At 42.0% G+C, this 14,450-nt stretch overlaps 1 long non-coding RNA gene across 3 annotated transcripts in view; it reads right to left on the bottom strand.

The window, feature by feature from the left end:
- Positions 1–239: 239 nt before the first annotated feature.
- Positions 240–14,450, bottom strand: part of LOC141278110 (uncharacterized) — a 91,223-nt gene continuing 77,012 nt past the window's right edge. The window contains exons 3-5 of one of the 3 annotated variants that reach the window (XR_012330422.1): positions 5,168–9,010; positions 4,842–5,026; positions 240–567 (exon numbers count right to left, since the gene is read on the bottom strand). This is a non-coding gene — a long non-coding RNA (uncharacterized lncRNA). Of the gene's footprint in view, positions 5,027–5,167; positions 9,011–14,450 lie in introns of all 3 variants that reach the window. The other 2 variants (XR_012330423.1, XR_012330421.1) reach the window with 2 other exon arrangements.

Raw genomic sequence — 14,450 nt, 5'->3', positions numbered from 1 at the left:
TTTCGGCAGCTGCTAGGAGCGTCCCCCCAAACCCCCTTCCCGGGGCCAGCGAGCCTCGAGCGGCGGCTCCTCACAGCCATCCCGGCGCGTCATCATGGCGGCTCAGCTCGGCAAAACCCCGGGAGCAGATATCGCGAGAGTCCAGCAGCCCCAGGTTGGGAGCCAGAAACTGTAACCGAAAATGGGGTCGGGCTGCTCGCCGCTCTAAAGCCAATAAAGAGGCCAGGTTGGTGGGAAGGAAAGTTTGCTTTATTTCAGAGGCCAGCAGCCTGGCGGGGAAGGGGGCAGAGGCCTGTCCAAAGGCCGACTCCCCCCACTGACAATCAGTGGGCAAGAGCTTTTCTAGATGCGGGGAGGGGGCTACACGCAGAAACAGCGCAGTCAGCTCTGACAGTCATCTTGACGTTGGCCATCGGTGGTCTGATCAGCGTCATCTTGATTGTTTTAAGTGCAGTTAATGTTCAGTTCCAGGGTCAATTTGTTCCATTTCTTTAAGGCCAGCTCTCAGAATTATGGCAGCTTATGTCATGGCTACAGTCTGGTCATCATGTAGTTAACTTCTTCCACCTGGTGGAAGGGGTTTAAGTATCTGTAAGACAGCTCAAAGGATACGGCTCAGAATGTTATCTATAGCCCTTGAGGAGGAACTAAAGGTCCTTGACTATACTTAATGACAAAAGTATTATTACTTAGTCTGTTGGACTGTTTTCCTTTGTTTCTGCATTTTCTCACTTCTCTGATTAAACTTATCCTTTGGCTAAAGTTTTTCCACAGACAGAAGGCAGGCTGAGGACATAGGGGGCAAGCACCATAGGGTCCTGCTCTGTTTCACTATGCCTGTTCAATTTTTACATCAGGGTTATGCTAGCTATATAGAGTAAATAAAAGAGCTTCTCTTTTTCTTTCTTAATACTCTTCAACAGTTTAAAATAGTAATTATCTGTTACTTGAAGGTTTTGCAGAACTCATTCATAGATGGCCTATTGCCTTTTGGGAGGTGTTGATATTTATCTACTTTTCACTATCTACTATAGTTAATGATCTAAACAAATTTTCTCTTTTAGAGCCAATATTTTTTTTTTAGATTATCATTTATCTCACCTGGATTCTCTAAGTTTGAATGCTGCCGAGTAGAAAGTTAGACTAAAAAAACCACCGTAACAAAACAAAATGTTTCAAATAAATGGACTAATGAACATTTCCTTGTTTGGATTAAAGATTACATTGCTTCTTTCTACTTGACAATGGAAAAAAAAATCCCAATTTAGATAATACTTGGAGGAACTATGATTCAAACCACATTTCTGTATTAAGCAATTTATAAAACAAAACAATCCGGTTTCAAGTGTGTCTTGCTCGATACTAAATTGTGTTCTAATTGTCATAAGACAAACCTACATATGCGGATTATGTAGTTTCTTACATTTTAGATGAAAAATTAAACCCTTCAATAATGGAGAAACAATGAAAAGGTACTTGAAAATAGGTGGAGACATTGAGATTCCTGACAAATGGTGAACACTGCTTTAGAGATGTGGACATCGCAGTGGGGTCACAAGCTCCAGGAGCACATGGTGGGTGATTCTGCAGTTGACATGGCACGCCCGAGACTGCCACAGAACAACCAGAGAGAGTGGGTGTTCATGTCATGGTTGTTTGCATAGTGGCCTCTATAGTGTCCCTCCACCCTTTCCCAGCTGCGGGGCTGTCCATCCACTCCCTCCCAGCTGCAGGGGTGAGGCCCAACTAAACCACTCAGGCTAATCCCATCTCTGCTGTTAAGACTGGTTCTGGGGCTTCCCTGGTGGCGCAGTGGTTGAGAGTCCGCCTGCCGATGCAGGGGACACGGGTTCGTGCCCTGGTCCGGGAAGATCCCACATGCCGCGGAGCGGCTGGGCCCGTGAGCCATGGCTGCTGAGCCTGCGCGTCCGGAGCCTGTGCTCCGCAACGGGAGAGGCCACAACAGTGAGAGGCCCGCGTACCGCAAAAAAAAAAAAAAAAAAAAAAGATTGGTTCTGGTAACCAGACTGAAGCAAATCATCCCAGGACATTTGGACATAACATTTATGGGGTTGCACTGTTGGACCTCTGCTCTGGTTTTGAATTATATTCTTACGTCTGTACCTCTAGGGTTCTAAATAATTTTTGAACAGCTACACCAGCAGAGTTCAGCACCTGGCTTTACTAGTGGTATCTCCTGCTTCTTTGGGAGAGGACATGACAGTTTCCTAGTCCCCCTGGGCTCAGGCACAGGCTTCAGAGGTAACAACTCCAGATAAGAATAGGCACATCTGGTTTCAGGCATGATCTAGGTGAGATAGGGACTTTAATCAGGGTTTTTAGAGTTGGGATTCTGGGGTTCTAAAACATGCTTAAATTGCTTCCAAGATAAAGTGTGTTTTCTTGGGAGAAGGTTTATTGTTTTTATTGGATTCTCCAAGGAGTCAATGAATTGAAAAGTGTTAGTGTATTAGTGAGGGTTTTCCAGAGATACAGAACCAATAGGAGATCGGAGAGGAGGGGGGGAGGGAGATAAAATGAGAACTTGGCTTATGCAATTATTAAGATTACTAAGTCTCACAAATCTGATGTCTGCAAGCTGGAGACCCAGGAAAGCCAGTGGTGTGATTCACTCCAAGTTCAAAGGTCTGAGAATCAGGGGAGCCAGTGATATAAATCCTAGTCCAAGGGCAGGAGAAGACGAAATGTGATGTCCCAGCTCAATCAGTAAGGCAGGGGAAAAAAAGGGGACAAATTCCTCATTCCTCTGCCTTTTGTTCTGTTCAGTTCCTCAACAGATTGGATGATCCCCAACCACTTGGGGAGGGCAATCCACTGATTCAAATGCTAATCTAATCCAGAAACACCCTCACAGACACATCCGGAAACAATGTCCAATCTGGGCACCCACGGTCCCGTCAAGTTGACAGATAAGATTAACCATCACAGTTAAGAGCCTTGGTAGAGGTATCGTAGACCCTTTTCCTTGAGTTCAGGCAAAAGTGCAGAAGCAGTAATCCAAGGCTTGTGAGAATCAGCAGAGTAGAGTCAGGTTTGTACCACAGGTAAGAGACAGGATGTAACTCAGCCGTTCTGGCAGTGGTTCTCAATCTTGGCTGCAAGTCAGGACCGCTGGGGAACCTAGAGGAATTCCTGACGTCCAGAGAAATGCCCTGTGGGTTGAATAAGACCGCATTGTATCCGGGTTGGAGGTGTTTGTGTTTCTGTGACTTAAGTATTCTCATCAAGGGAACCTTGAGCAGATTCACCCAGAGAGGTCAAGGTCCTGCCTTCAGCTCTGCAGCCCCTCAACAGATCAGATCATAGTTCTTCAAGAAAAAAGTCCCCTTCCCTCCAAGCAGGTGGAGTCAGACAATTTATACTTCTAAAGAAAATTACTTGGGAGAATAATTACTTGTGATGGAATTAAAATTCAGTGTTTATGCACAGATACCAAAGTCTTACCTGCTCAGGATCTAAGGGATAACATTAGAAGTGTGCTTCATAATACTCTTGAATGGCATCTAGAAAGCACTAGAATGTATCCTACTGAATAAATAGCCTCATGTTTGTGTTGAGGCTTAACTGATATAAATACTCAGGACTTGTACCTGTTCCCCCACGAAGACTTCCACAGAGTCTAAAAGTTTAAAACCTTGTATTTTCTTGATATTCATCACAAATTTTCCAGTTTCTGGTCATCCCATTACTTCCAGTGGCAACCTCTTATATCACATTATCTCAACAAATCACTCATCAGAGTGATTATTTCAGAGAGAATTCTTTCTGAGCAAAAGCATTTATTTCTAAGATTTCCATTCTCTTTGCAGCCTATGAAGACTGATCATTGTAATTAGGCATAGTCACTATTGAATTTTGATTAGTGATCTACAAAGTAAACTGTAGAAACATGAAATATCCAAATCAGGACATAGTCTGAATATAAGGCATGTTAGCAATATACTTTGGTAAAATATTTAAAAGGGGTTTATTGCTTAGCTGTTTTTAGCATTTATCTTAATTATTTAAAACCCTATTTTTTAAGCATTTAAATAATGCTTGTGGCAAACCCCCCTTTGGTTTGAAGGTAAGTAGGCATTAACTTTTTTTGCAGATGCTAACAAAAGCTTGAAATTAACTGCCCCATTCCACACTCACTGCGGTTTTCCCCCGTCTCCCCAATATATTATATATCTTTGAGTTTCTGATCTTTCTGATGTAATGCATCAACTAAATTCTGCATTTTTAAAAAATAAGAAATATCAAACCAGACAAGCCTATGGTGAAAAGTTCATCAAGCACTTGAATTCAGTGTAGCAATTTGTCTGCCTCTGAATTCTAATTGGATAAACACCAGTTTTTGATGACCAGTTTAGGAACTGAATGATGGTGGGGGGTTTAAGTGACACATCTAGGGAGCATGAGGACCCTACATCCCAGAGTGACTGACTTCACTCTCAAAGTTCTGGATGCTTGAGGCACTAGACAGGCAGCTCTTCCTCTGAGCTGTCCTCACCGCTGGGAAATAAATCAACAGAAAAGGCTCAGACTTCAGAGCCATCCATGTAGCCCGGGTTCACATCCCCTTTCGGTCACCCAATGCCCTGTGACCCCTGTGAAGCTCACAAACTGTGAAGCTCAGTTTCCCATTGGCAAAATGTGATTACTAATACCTACCTCAGAGGATTTTTATGGGGATTACATAAGATATCTGGCCGGGGGAGGGGGAGGCAGGCAATAAACAGAAATGATCCTTATTGCATATTCCCAGAGTCTACTGGCATCACTGCATTTTCTTTCAGCAAAGAAAAACTTACTAAAATCCATTTAAGAATACTCACTTGTAGGGCTTCCCTGGTGGCGCAGTGGTTGAGAGTCCGCCTGCTGATGCAGGGGACACAGGTTCATGCCCCGGATCCCACATGCCGCGGAGCGGCTGGGCCCATGAGCCACGGCTGGTGAGCCTGTGCGTCCGGAGCCTGTGCTCCGCAACGGGAGAGGCCACAACAGTGAGAGGCCCGCGTACCTAAAAAAAAAAAAGAATACTCACTTTTATATAACTGTATCTCCTAACATTTTCTAGACCAATAACTAATATTTATTGAATGTCTGCATTGTACAAGGGATGGGGCTTGGTACTAAGGGTAGAGAAGTGAACAGGACAGACCCCAGCTTGCTGCTCCTGCACTTCACAGATAACAAAACCCATCCATTTACTTTGTTCATCTTCGGTGGTTTCAGCAAGGAGTCTAATAAGCCCTCCTAGTTTGAAAAAAAAAAACAAAAACACACAGAAAGTATATTATTCCTTTTAGGAATTTACTGAATGATCACTGTCATAAGCATTTGTATCTTAATTCAGCTAATCCTCAAAATAATCCTATGAGGCAGGTTCTATTATTATTGCCATTTCACAGAGGAGAAAACCAAGGCACAAAGAGATAAGTGATGTGTTCACATCATAGCACAAATACATGGCTGACCTTGGACTGTGGACCCCGGCAGCCAGGCTGCAGACCCTGGCACTTAGCCCCTGCCTCCCCTGAGTCACACAGGTGGAGCCAGGCCCGGAAGCAGCCTCGTCTTCTCGGCCTTCAGGACACAGGGCACATGTAGGCATGTCGTGCCATGTGCCATGGATGCAGTTTGGACAAATGTCCATAGGCTCTGGGAAGAAAGAGGACCCGAACAAATTCTTGCTATCAGGTGGTTCTAGCTCTAAAATTCTCAACCAGGAGGGGAAGGTGGGCAAAGGCTCACCCTTAAAACTTCTGGGAAGGGTTCAATGTGCAAAGAGAACTCACCCTGAGATGTGCTGGATTGTCCCGAAAACTCGTGTTTCCTTCCGGGAGAGAGGGACTTTTATTAACAAAAAGTGGATTAAATGAGTGTTTCTTTACTGGGGACATCAGGAGACAGAAATAGTGGGGCCTTCCCATAAATTGTGGCTCTGCAGTTGATGCTTTGGGGGTTGTTTGAAGTGGAGGGCCATACACGAAAGGAAGAGTTACATCAGGATCTGTAGCCAAGAACCCTAACACTGACCCAAGAAGAATGGCTACGAGAAGAGCACCCCTGCCAAGTTCGGAGCCGTGCATGGTCCCTACAAGTGACTGGCGCACCCATGGCCCCCGTCACACCGAATGCGTGCGTTCTAAGAGGCAGCAGCGCTTGCCGGGGCTGTAGATGGCTGCACCAAGGCCAAACTCCCAGCTCCACAAAGCTGTCTAAGCTGGTCAGCAGTCCTCCTGGGGCCTGGCGAGAAAGCTCTGCCCAGAAGAGGGCTCCCCACAGAGCAGTGACTGATGGGCCTCACTGGATCCATTTCTTACAGAGTTTGTATGTGACACATCCCGAGGGAATCAGCACTATAGGAGGCCAAGCACAAGTGGAGAGACACACAGACACATTAAGAAGAACCATAACATGGAGAGACGTTAGCTATTAGCTCAGGAGCGGCAAAAGAGACGGATACTGGCTGAGACACCCTTCGCCGTGGAGCAGTGGACCCACGCAGCGATGCCCAAGGTGAGGTTTGCAAGATGATCCTCTGTGACATTAGAAGAAAATATTAGAGCACCTATTTACATTTCTTTATCTCATTGCTTCTTCATTTTTATTTTTTGCATACATTAAAAATACATATATTGGGGGGGAATCATCCTCAAATTTTTTCACTTTTGAAGGATCAAAAATGTTTGGAAGCCACTGCAAAAATGTATACAAAGCAGTAGATGCCCACATCTGCAGGGACAGCCACCAGAGTGATGTTACATCCAGAAAATGTTCCCATTTGCCATAAGACCCAGACCTAGGGCTGCTGTCCGCACCTATGTCTCTCCCTGCACTTCTGTACATTAAAGACCCACTAACGAGGTACTGCAAGTGAATCTCTGGAAATAGTCCGACCAACAGACAGGGGCCAATTTTGGTCTATGGTTTCATGAGGGCAACAGCCATATAAGAAGCTGAGGAGGGCTTCCCTGGTGGCTCAGTGGTTGGGAGTCCACCTGCCAATGCAGGGGACATGAGTTCCAGCCCTGGTCCAGGAGGATCCCACATGCCATGGAGCAGCTAGGCCCGGGCACCACAACAACTGAGCCTGCACTCTAGAGCCCACAAGCCACAACTACTGAGGCCCACGGGCCTAGAGCCTGCGCTCTGCAGCAGGAGAAGCCACCACAGTGAGAAGCCCATGCACCACAACAAAGAGTAGCCCCCGCTCGCTGCAACTAGAGAAAGCCTGTGTGCAGCAACGAGGACCCAACACAGCCGAAAATAAGTAAATTAAATAAATAAATTAAAAAAAAAAAAGAAGCCTAAGATAGGGGAGATCAGAGCTACAACCTCAAAAGGAGACTCAAATGGTCACAGGGAGAAGATGCGAGCTGTCCATGGATACCATCAGGGAAAGGAGGAATTTGGAATTGAGGCTAGCATCCTGTTGACCTGCATTAAAAATTTCATCTTTTCTATCGTTCACCCCCTGTTGGATGTACACCTCTGAGGTGGTTAACTTGAATGTGTTACATTGAACTTCCAGGTAGCTACACAGTAGAGCTCCCTAGGGATCATTTAACATTAAATATTTAAAAAACAAAAAGAAATTTCAAGGCAAGGTCTCTAAAAGTCATCAAACTTTCATAGATTTTTATCAAATTTTCTACCTACTCTGTAGGTCTGGTAGCTGGAAAAGTTTTTCCCACAGAGAAAAACAAAGAAAAAGTTGTAATAAAGAAATGATGAGAAATCCACTGAAGAAACAAAAATAGAAGCCATTTCCAAACCAGAATTGAAAGGATTTTAGTGATTTTATTCCATATCCTTAAGCAAAAATGAAATAATTGCAAATATAATGTAACATGGTATTTTACGCATATTGTGTTCTAAATTCTGTAATTATTGCTGCTGATGGTTGAATTCATGAGCCTGGTAACATAGATCAATGGTGATTAGCCATCCTTTCCATGTTCTATACATGTGAAAACTTGGCTGTTTCTTCATAAATGACCTTTCTTGCAAAAGGAGAAAATATTTTCATAAATAATTTCAATAACCTTTCATCTGTGGATACCCTCCCTCTTTGTCGATTCCACTTGTCCCAAGTAAAAATATCTTAAGATGTTAACATACTGTAAGTTGTTATTACAGTATTCATGATACCTCTGCTCCAGAAGACCCATCCAACCACCAAAAGTTCAGTCAGGTTGCTGCCAAAACACCTCTCAGCTCTATTTATGTGTCCATGTCTATCCAGCAAGGCTGACAGACACAAAGAGAAATTAATCATGGTCTCTGGGCTAAAGGAGCTTGCACTCTAGCAGGGAAGATAAGACATGCACATAAATAATTATATTACAAGATCAAATATGCTGTAGACTGTACAAATGGCAAACATAAAATGTGGAACGATGTCAGGAAGGGAGCATTCACTTCCAGGGGAGGGGGAGGGGTGTCATAAGATTTACAGAGAAAAGTGCATTTGATTCAGGCATTAAAGGACAAATAGGACTTAAGAAGCCAGAAGAGGAGGAGAAGGCAGAGGAGAGGGAGAAGGAGGGGAGGAGAGGTGGGGGGAGCTGGGGTAGGGGGCAGGAGGGTAGGGAGAAGGGGAACCCGAAAATCGCAACTTCTAAGACAAAGAATGGAAAAACTTGGAGTCTGGTTTAAAAAAAAAGAAAGAAAAAACAACTTATGGGATAGAGTTAGCTCCAAAGTAATTAGAGACAAGTACAGGAGTAGGTAATAAAGAAGGATAAATTAGTTGGTTGGTTGGTTGGTTGGTTGGTTAAAAGGCTATGGTTAAAGCATCTTCTCTTACCTTTATCTCTTTCCTTCTTCCAGCCTTGTTTGTCCTCATTCCACTTTAGAAACCCATAAACTACTGGTTTTGTTTATTTGTTTACTTACCAGACTCTCTTCGTGGACCAGGAGCTCCCTGAGGGCAGGGCTGGTGTCATTTCCCTCTTTGTAGCCACAAAATCCAACATGGAACTTGGCACGCACCTGTCTGTGGGAAGAATGAATGCCACGCTGTAGGAACCATCTCTGTATAGTAGTCATCTGGTTAGGTTCAAGATTTTGTTATGAGTGACCAAGTCTAAATGTTAACAGAGGAGGAAAACAGGACAGCAGCTCAGCAAGGCACCTGGAAAGTCAAGCCAACCTGGGTTGGAGTCCATCTCTGCCACTTCCTCAATCTGAGCGAGACTTTACACAGACACTTCCCTGACAAACATACATTACCCTCATTTGTAAAATTTTCATAATAACACTTACCTCCTAGGGCTATTGTAAGGATTCAATAAGCTAATGTGTGCTAGACCTTTAGCACATTGCCTGGGACATAGTAAGCCCTTCATTTATATGTTATCTTATTATTTAACATTAAATACAGCTTGTCAGTGACGCTTGGAAGGCTGCTCAAGATATCAGCGTGACATTGGTTTTATGTTCAAAGCACAGAGGCTGGATAATAACTGTGCTTTTTTTGGAATCTAAAATAGTACCGACATGATTCTTTATCTGGTGGGTGTATTTCTAAAATATTGTATTTATTTTTACGTATGACACACACACACAGAATTCAAAAACACACAAATATACAGTGTAATGTATAATTATGTAGTAGATATGCTTGTAACCAATGTCCAAGATATAAAATCGAATACTGGTCGCTCCTCTGAAGCTCCCCCCCCCATAACACTTCCTATTCAAAATCCTCTTTCTCTCTCTGGAGGTGACCACTGCCCTGATTCTTATGGTGGGAGGTCTTGTCCTAGCTCTCCTAGTGTTTCTTTATAGTTTTATTCCCTACAAAGTGTGATTTCTCTTATTTTTCAATTTTATGTCAATTAGAAATATACTGTATGCATTCTTATGTGCCTTGCTTCTTTTGATCAATATTGTGTTTGTAAGATTCTTTTTAAAGAAGCTGTATTTTTTCATTTTACATTGTTACAGAATTGCAATGTGCTAATGGATGTACCACGATTTATTCATCCATTTAATGTTTATGGCCATTATACCGCTAATGGACATTTGGTTCATTTACAGTTGAAGACTATTATCAAAATTCTGCTTAGAACACTCTTATACATCTCCTGAGACACCGTTGTGTGCATTTTTCTAGATATATACCCAGGAGTGGGATTGCTATGTTGTGAGGTATGTGTAGCTCCAATTTTGTTGGAAAATGCAAACTGTTTTCCAAAGTAATTGTAGTCATTTCTCCTCCTACCAACACTGTATGAGAGTTCTGTAGTCCACATCCCAGCCAACACTTGTTATTATCAGATTTTTAATTTTGCCACTCTGGTGTGTGCACTGGGATCTCAGCTTGTACTTTCTGATAATTAATGAACTTGAGCTTCTTGGCATCTTCTTATTAGTTGTTTGGATTTCCTTTTTTGTGAAGTGCTTATTCAAGTCTTTTGCTCATTTTTTTCTTTGGGTTGTCTGTCTTTTTATAACTGATTTTTGGATACAAGTTCTTTGTCGATTATGTGTTGCAAATATCATCTCCTTCTGTGGCTTGTATTTTCACATTCTTTGTGGTGCCTTTTCATGAATTTGATTACTCAAGTTTAATGTCATTACAATCTTTTCTTTTTCTATCATATTTTAAAACCTTGTCCAATGGTACGAAGATATGTATAATCATATAAACACTTTTAAATGTTTCTCTTCACACTTAAGTTTATAACCCACATGAAGTTGATTTTTGTATGTGGTGTTAGGAAGGGGTCCGGTTTCATTCTTTTCTCCTTTAGATACTTAGCTAACCCATCATCATTTAACAAGAACACCGTCATTTCCCCAACTGTTCTGGACTACCTCCTTTATCATAAGTCATATCAGTCTATGCGTGAGTCTGTTTTGGCTATCCTTATTCTTTTTCAGGAGTCTGTTTATCTGCGACAGATCCACAGTCATGACTGATATCGCTTCACAAATCCTGATATTTGGCAGAACAAATCCTCTCTCCTCGTCACTGTTCTTCAAGAGTGGCATGAATATTCTTGGGATTTTTTTATTTCTTTGTAAAATTTAATATCAGCTGGCCGATATGAAAATCAGTCTCTGGGGATTTTTATTGGAATTCCATTGAATATGGATATTGAGTGGGGAAAAATTTAAATATTTAATATATCGACTCTTTCAATCCATGTACATGACAATATCACTCCATCTATTTAGATCTTACTTAATTTCTCCCAATAATGTTTTGTAATTTTTCTTATAGAGTGCTTGTACATTTTTTGCTAGATCTTTCACTAATGTAAATGTCTGGGCTCTTTTTACTGTATATCAAATCATTTATAATATCTTGCATTTACTGGACCCCTTCTGTTTTTCAGATATTACACCAGACACTTCAAATATACTATGTGTTATAATCCTCACAGCAACTTTATTATCTACTCCTACTATTATGCCCATTTTACTCATGAACATACTGATGCTCAAAAGGGTTAAATACATCGCTCAAGGTCTCACAGTTAATAAGTAGCCAAGCCAGAATTTGGAGCCAGGCTTATCTGATTCCCGAATCATTCTATGCTACTATCTCAGAGGGAGACGTGCCCTGAGGGAGTTGAATGCATTTCAGGTAGCTTTGATGGGTAGGAAAGACCGAGGACCTGGGGCACTGACCAGGGAGGATGGAAGGAGGGGAGGGATCCCAAGCACTCAGAAAACTGAATTAAGGTGTTGAGATGAGCAATGATGGGGGATCACATAAAGTAGGGAGGTGCTGAAGACAAACATTGCTCAAGCCGCCATATTTCTTAAGGCAAAGAGAAGTCAACCAATTAGCCTGGGTGGAGCTAATTGGCCTGGAGCTCCCGGGTGTCAGGTTTGCTTCAGTGGCATCACTTCTGGACACACAGAGGTCATATCAGCAGTCTATGTTATCCACTTGCTATTTTTAAAGTGAATTTTATTACCCAATTTTCCAGTCTCTTTCAACTGGTACCTTTCATTTGGATTTTCATCTTGGCATATGCATTTCCCCTAATGCTTACAGCTGTTTGCTCAAGCCAATTTTGAGACTAATTTTGGGAGAACTCATCTATACTGAATAGATAGGACATATGAGAACATGCCTCTCATATAGAAGATTTTTATGGACAAAAATTCTTTGATATAGTTCCTAACCATCAATCTGCATTTTTAAAATGTAGTTAAGAGTGCAACTGGCCAGGAACTCTAAGAAGCAGGATGACAGGACAGATGGTCCGAGATTCTCAGTGTCTGATGCTAGACTTGAAAATGCTGCTGTTCCACAGTGTTGATCTGCCTGCCTCTTGAATTCCTCAGAAAATGCATGTTGCCTTGTAGTTGATTTTGAAGAGAAATAGCTGTGTAAGGTGAGCAGCCGTTAAATGCAGCTTTGGAATAACTGGCCTTCCTCCGTTGTTCAATTCGTAATAGCTGCAGTAGCTCAGACTGCTAAAATAGATCCAATTATGTAGAAAAATATTAAAGGAACAGCAAGTATTTCCTCAGCTATCATACCTTGCCTAGAAAGTAAGCAAGGATTTTTTTTTCTTAGTTTATGACTCTACAGAAATGTAAGGTCCAATAAAATATAGAAACCCAGAAATAAAAATATAGAAGAAAACTCCCACTTAGCATAGGTTCAGACAATACTGAAAACTACAAAAGTAAAAGTACGATGGGGATGTGGCAAGATTATAAAAAGTAAGAGGCATGATTGGTTTAAGAACTTTGATGCATATTTAATACAGTGTAAGTTTTTGTCAGGAAAAGAACTGTAGTACACATTTGCACATATATCTAATATAAATACATAAAATTTTAAAATAAAAATAAATTAGTAAATGAATAAAGAGATTCATATATTTGATGTGTATTTTATCTCATGGTAGATGTACGTTATCTGAGATAAATGCTAATAGACAATGTCAGAAATTTGAGCATTAGTGTATTCAGTAAATTACTTAATCATTTCAAAGTATGTTCAGCTTCTTTCCCCATTTTGCCCTAATTTTAGCACCTCATTTTGTGAGCCATTTCTAATTTCACTTGTCAATTTTTGCATTCCTATTTCCCCTATTTGGGGAGATTTCTTAGATTCTTTTGATTGTCCTTTCCATAGCTCTTCAACTTTAAGCTAGCCCCACCTTATGATATTTTTTTAAATACTTTTTAAAATGTTAGAAAATTGGGAAGACACTTTCAAAAAAAATTATGTTGTTCGTGGTTGTTAGGTTCTCAGGCCAGTTCATCTAAACAAAACAACACAAAACCATTTCTTGCAAATTGTTTCTGGAGTTTAACTCCAATAATACTTCAGAGTCTATATACCACTTCTTACAATTATATCGTGGGAAATAAATTCCTTTTCAAGCTGAGATGTCAGAGATGCATTTTAGGGACTTCCCTGGCAGTCCAGTGGTTAAGATTCCGCGCTTCCACTGCAAGGGGCACAGATTTGATCCCTGGTGAGGGAACTAAAGATCCCACATGCCACGTGGCGCAGCCAAAAGAAGAAAAAAGAAATGCATTTGATTCCCTTACTGCAGTGGGACTTGGACCTCCCCTTCATCTGTCCCTTCTACCTTCTGAGGTCTGACAATGGTGAGACCTTGTCCAACCCAGGACACTTAGGGGGTCTTCTATAGGCTAGAGTAGGGGCTCCAGCCAGCAGGACCAGTGGTGGGCTGGAAATGTGGAAAATGAGGCAGTGCCTTGGGTGGAAGTTTAGGGAAGAGGTACAGGTTCAAGGTCAAGTTTCTGAGTCAAGGCTTTCTTTTGATATTCTGATTTAGCCTAGGTTCTGCCTCCTCTGTCAATGTTCTGTTCCTGATACTGTTCACAAGTAGTGGTGCCGCAGACTCTCTTTTCCTTTCCACTACCTGTTGCCTCTACCCAAGACGGCATTCCTCCCTGACCAAACATGAACAAGATCAATCTGCCTGCTTCTCCCCTGTAGCCTTCGTGCAAGGACATGAGCCCCTTGAGAAGTTCTTAAGGGTTTTGACCACTGAAGGTGATTGGGAAATGCATGGGTGATAAGGTGATTCCTTCTTTCTGTCTGTCTTCTCTTTCCCCCCAAAACATGGAAAGGAATATCAGGTCTGCACATACATGTTAATAATGAGTCTTGCACATAAAGGCTCAAGTCAGAGTTCTCCCATCTCATGGTGTCTGAAACAAAAGGCTTCTGGGATCTTCTTTCACTGAAGAAGCTACTAACTGCCCCCCTTACAGAAATGTGTGGAGGATGAATTAGGGTAACGTGGGTCAAAGTACTCAGCACAGTGCTTAGCACACAGAGAACGTCTTAAATAAATGATCACTTCTTTTCCATTATGGGCCTTTCAAAGTTTGGTCAAATGAGGGAAGCAGGGCTTCCCTGGTGGCACAGTGGTTGAGAATCTGCCTGCTAATGCAGGGGACACGGGTTAGAGCCCTGGTCTGGG

The sequence above is a fragment of the Tursiops truncatus genome, chromosome 2 (assembly GCF_011762595.2).
Source record: "Tursiops truncatus isolate mTurTru1 chromosome 2, mTurTru1.mat.Y, whole genome shotgun sequence".
In the NCBI taxonomy this organism is placed as follows: Eukaryota; Metazoa; Chordata; class Mammalia; order Artiodactyla; family Delphinidae; genus Tursiops; species Tursiops truncatus.
The sequence above is the reverse complement of the archived record's forward strand: the minus strand, read 5'-3'. Positions and strand labels throughout refer to the sequence as shown.